The sequence below is a fragment of the Myotis davidii genome, unplaced genomic scaffold, assembly GCF_000327345.1.
Source record: "Myotis davidii unplaced genomic scaffold, ASM32734v1 scaffold534, whole genome shotgun sequence".
In the NCBI taxonomy this organism is placed as follows: Eukaryota; Metazoa; Chordata; class Mammalia; order Chiroptera; family Vespertilionidae; genus Myotis; species Myotis davidii.
Genome location: NW_006286678.1, coordinates 4,186,507 through 4,192,006, shown reverse-complemented (window position 1 = coordinate 4,192,006; position 5,500 = coordinate 4,186,507). Strand labels below are relative to the sequence as shown.

The 5,500-nt window shown below is 42.5% G+C and overlaps 1 protein-coding gene across 3 annotated transcripts in view; it reads right to left on the bottom strand.

The window, feature by feature from the left end:
* ZBTB5 (zinc finger and BTB domain containing 5) overlaps window positions 1-5,500 on the bottom strand; it is a 14,962-nt gene that overhangs the window by 9,339 nt on the left and 123 nt on the right. The window contains exon 1 of one of the 3 annotated variants that reach the window (XM_006758466.2): window positions 5,181-5,465. The exons of 1 other annotated variant lie outside the window; for it this stretch is intronic. The gene's annotated coding sequence lies outside the window, so the exon portion shown is untranslated. Of the gene's footprint in view, window positions 1-4,882; window positions 5,121-5,180; window positions 5,466-5,500 lie in introns of those variants that run through there. One more of the 3 variants, XM_006758467.2, reaches the window with a different exon arrangement.

Here is a 5,500-nt window from a genome sequence, read left to right as displayed (position 1 = left end):
CCTCATTGTTGTTTTGATTTGCATCTCTCAGATGATTAGTGACTTTGAGCATGTTTTCATATGTCTCTTGGCTTTCTGAATGTCCTCTTTTGAAAAGTGTCTATTTAGGTCCTTTGCCCATTTTTTGATTGCATTGTTTATCTTCCTTTTGTTAAGTTGTATGAGTTAATCTCCCCATAAATGTTGGAGATAAAACCCTTATCAGTGATAACATTGGCGAATATGTTTTCCCATGCAGTGGGCTTTCCTGTTGTTTTGTTGATGGTTTCTTTTGCTGTGCAGAAGCTTTTTATTTTGATGTAGTCCCATTTGTTTAGTTTCTCTTTAGTTTCCAATGCCCTAGGCCCACCCCCATTTGTTACGCGTGGCCTGAGCAATAGTGACTTTCTTCCAGAGTGCAATACAGAAAGGGAGGGGAAAAGAGTAACTTTAGAGTGGAGAAATCTGACACACACTATCTCAGGCAAGTGATCAAGGGCAACATCAATGGTGATAAGTCACATTCATAGTATGCATGTTATAGGCGTCATGTGTTGATGTGATGAGAATGGCACTTTCTCTCTGTGGTCTTCCCCACAAAACCACATAACCCCACTCTAATCATAAGAAAAACATCAGACAAATCCCAACTGGAGAATCTACAAAATAAGTTGGGTGGTAGTGGGTTAGTTGGTAGGATGAGTTAAATGCCTACTAAGAATCAGGTTCTGTAGGTACTTTACATCTTTTATTTCTTATGGATGATTGTCAAGCAGTGACTATCATCCCCATGACTAGGGCCAATATCATCCAGCTAGTACAGTAAGTGAAAGAGAAGAGTTATGAACCCAGGTTCAAACTTCACTTTGCTGTAATGGGAGCAAGCCCCAGTAAGACATGGGCCAGGTAGATGATGACAGAATACTCAGGAGAGAACAATATGTAGTTACGAGAGTGAGCGAAGGCTAGGAATAAGGATTATGAGGCTCGAGAGAGTAAGGGGATGAAGCTGAAAAGAAGGTCAAGAATTGGGGAGGGCTGTTTTAGAGTGAAAAGACAGGTGTGTAAAATAACAGCGAAAGGATTGAAAATTAGAGCAAGGGTTGTGGAAGAGGTGGCAGGAGGGTCTTTTCTTCTCCTCTTCTCTTACTCAAATCTCCCCTTGATACCAATGCCACATGCCACCACCACCGATCACATTGCCAAGCCTTCACCATGGCCAATAGACCCCAGTTTGGGAAAGTGAGGAGAATGCAGGATGAGCTATGCTTTCTCCTCCCACTGCCTCTTGCCACTGGCTCCTCCCCAATGCTGCCTTCCATGAGACTGGTGCAGAATAATGATCAGGGATCAGAGCTTTGGAGAGAAGGGGAGGGGAACAAAACCTATTCCTGGTAAAGGGGTCACCTGTCATATGGGGAAATCTTGGCCTGCCCAAGCCTCTCAGGGAGGTGGTCTGTCAGGGTGGTGGCCCACCAGCACAGAGTACTGTCTGAAAGATGGGCATGCCCAAGACAGCAAGTTACATACATGACCGACTGAAAAGGATACATTTAAACTTAAAATAATTTATGAAAAATTTCACCGCTTTATCCTGTTTAGAATTTTACATTCACACTGTAACTGGCTTAGAAATTTCCCTTTCTTGGGTACTACATTTTCCTAAAATTTCAAAAGAATAATCAGCTAGCTGATTATCTAGATAAAAGAACATCTGTAGCCAGTTAAAGCTCTAAAGATCATACAAACTTCATAAAGGTATTTTAAAAAAACCATAAATGGCTTCTTTTAGCTACTTACAAATATGCAACTATATCTATTGTAACATCTGTTTAAGAAGTCTAAATGTATTTTCCCTCTATTACTTACAAAATGTTGCCTGCCATCCCTCAATTACCGCCCCCTACACACACAAACTTCTCAGCAACTTAAAAAAGAGCTTTCTTTCACTGCCTTTTATCCTTGATAGATCAAGAAACATTTTCTTTTTTTTAATATACTTTTTATTGATTTCAGAGAGGAAGGGAGAGGAGAAAGAGATAAACATCAATGATGAGAGAGAATCATTGATCAGCTGCTTCCTGCACACTCCACACTAGGAATAGAGCCCGAAACCCAGGCATGGGCCCTTACCCAGAATCGAACCGTGACCTCTGGTCACACCGGCCAAGCAAGAAGTATATTCTTAATGAATGACACTACTTTAATCAAGAAAAAAGCCATGCCAAAGCTTTAAAGACACTATTATTGATGGTATCTATCCAGTAGAAAAAAAAAAGATTTAATTCATTTTCATACCTAGTTTACTTTCAAAGTAGGATGTTCCTTCACTTCTGAATCATTTATCAAATCAATAGCATTTAGCAAGTGACTGATACTTTACCTGCTAAGTTGCTTTTGAGGTTCTACTCAAAATAAAGACTACAATGTATGTTATTAAATGTGTTTAGATTTTTACACTATCTGTGGGTTTCCCTCACAACTGAACCCCAAAACAGTGGGTTTTCTTCTCCCTATACTTCCTCAAATCCTCTCTACTGTACTAGAGACTAAAACAGAAGGACTAAACAACTGAAGATCACGCATTTTTAGAGGAAGACTGTTGAGCAGATTTTAAATTATAATCAACTAATTAAGATTTAGTGAAAAATCAATTATACCAGTTAACAATATCATGTTCAGAAGAAAAGGGGGAGCAATTCACCCTAATCATATTAAATTTAAGAACTTGGAAATAAAGCATTTGTAAACTTGTTATCAAGTACACAAAGTAACAGAATACAGAATCTAATTTCTAAAAGCAGACTCCACTCAAACATCCTTTAAGTTAGTAAAAGAAACAAAACACTTTGTTAACTTCCATTTATATAAGAAAAAAGTACCCCTTCCATTAGGATTCCTTCAATAACAAACTTACTTGAGAGTACAAATTTGGAAAATTAATTGGTTATAATTACAATAAAGTTAGTGCTCCAATACAAATTCCTAATCTGTTTGAACTTTCAGAAAGATAAATCAAAGTCTTTAGCAAAATTATGTGTAATTAATCAAAAGTCATCTCATTTCCCCCCCGCCCCCAAATTAGTTTTGAGATTAAAAGCCACTATTCAGTGATGAAAATGATGAAAACAACTGTAAAAAGCAATAGTTCACTCAGAAACAGCTGGTCTTTTAGCATGAGAAGTTCACTGCATAGACAAAAGTTGCAGTTAGTGTTACATTCCATCCCACCTGTTACACTAACAAAAACCGGCTCTACTAGACAACATCTATATTTGAGAAATGTTAAGTACAGTAAAAATTCATACGCTTAAAATTGACAGAAGTATTTGTTTATAATAAATTTATTTTTTTTTAAGTTGACAACTAACATCAAATCACTACCTTGGGTTTTTCCTCTTCCCTTCCAAGAAGTTGAGGCAGATTGAAGATTCTGCACTACAGCAAGCTTTGCTGTATCTGACTGTACACCGATATTAAATCCTACCCACACTAAAGAACTCAATAAAATTCAAGCTAAATACTTAAATACTAAAACATTGTCACACATTTTGTATCCAAGTGATTTTTTAAAAAGTACTTCAACTTCTCATGATAGTCTTGCAACAAAGCTTTTGAGAGCACTGACCCATAAATTTAGGAAAACACTCCATTAGATGTTTTCCTTTCAAATTTTACCACTTTCAGAATTTTTCTAGAGGCACCTCAATGAACCAGAACACAGCCTGCCAGTACCTCCAGCTAACGACAGTATGTTTTGACACAACTTGTAGGAGAAAAAAGGCAGATCAGAAAACAAGTTGATTTCAGGACTTTTTATTAGTCCTGGCTCACTTATTATGTAAAATCCAAGGGCACAGAACAAGTCTCCAACCAATTAGTATTACCTGGCAGCTCATCAAGCCGGCAGCAGGGGCCAGGCCAGTCTTCCCAAGTTCTGCTGGGATTTCCAGAAGGGGGTTAAGGGGAGGCCTTCGCTTGGGCTAGGGACTTTTCTCTGAAATGATTTTTCTTCCCTCCCCATCTGATCTCTTGCCCCTACTCCTACAATTTCAGCTTATGGCCAACCACCCTCACCACGGGGATCCTAAGATTTCAGCACACGAAAAGCAAGCTCTCCAGAAAACAAGCACCCAGGCCATCTTTTTAAAAATTATCTAAGGCAGAAAAGCCCATCCAAAAGATAACAAATCATCAATGATGAGGAAGGCACAGCATTCGCTTCGACCTCTAAAGGAAGATCCCAATGTATGTAACATCTATTTACTACAGCTGAAAAGTAGTTTGGGGCAAATGTAGGTTTATAGATGTTAGTATGGAAAAATAATAAAATAATCTATATATATAAAAGCCTAAGCCACCATTAAGACCTGAGGAAGGGACAACCAGCTGGAAGCTATGATGTGCACTGACCACCAGGGGGAAGACGCTCAAGACAGGGGCTGCCCCCTGGTGGTCAGTGCGCTCCCCCTTCGCCCCCCTCAGGACTGGGCAAGATGCCCCAAGGGGCCAGGCCTAGGGGCCCCACCCGGGCGCCAACTCATGCACCGGGCTTCTAATTAATAAATAATACAGAAAAAAAAACCTCTGTTCCGCGTTACTCACAATTGTAAATATACTTTGGAAAGATTCCTGTTTAATTCTTGAATGCGAAGGATTTCTTCCTTCTCTATTCATTCAAATTGGCCAGAACTTGAGCATATTACTTAGTAATCAAGACTTTTCTTTGCCTTTACCTAGGAATTTTCTTTCTAACTAGAACCTGTGTTCCTTTCAGAAGTTCGTTTCTACAGTACCGTCCACTATGACAGAAGGCAGACTGACTTACTAACAAATGACCTTTTTTGGAAGGAAAAAACCCTGCTCTTCAACGCCCCCTTCATTCCCCGTCTGATGTATTTACGTGCGAATCTGCCAGGGGAGGAGGTGGAACGGCCGTTCTCACCAAGCCTGGACGCAGCGGGCATCCAAGGAATGCCCACACGCACTGGAGTCCTCCGGGAACAGCGTGGGCCATTCCCCAACACTGGCTCCACCCTCCGGGCCAGCGCCAGGTCCCGGCTCCAGACCGCGCTGGCCTGGCGGTGGCGAAATGAAACACTGTCGCTCAAGGAGGCCCAGGATACGCCCAGGATGCGCCCAGGCAGCGGGTCCGAGGCTGTCGGTCCGGAGACCTCTCCCGCCCCAACCCGGTAACCAACCTCTCCGCCCGCAGATCCGAGGGGGCAAGAGCCTCCGCCCAATCCCGCAGACAGACAGCCTGGCGTCAGGACACGGGGACGCCTGCGCAGAACCCGCCTCCCATCCTCCCGATCCCTCCGCTAGGAAGGGTAACAATACCCCCTCAGAAAGACGGGCAGGGAAGGCGGGGGGCACCGGGACGCGTCCGCGCGCTCCCCACATGCTTGGTCGCGACCCAGCTGAGGCCGCCAGCCCAGCGCCCCTGGTGCTCAACCGTCTCCACCTGAGCGCGCCCGCGCGCGGAGGCTTCCACCACTCGCACTGACAGGGTCTCTGCACC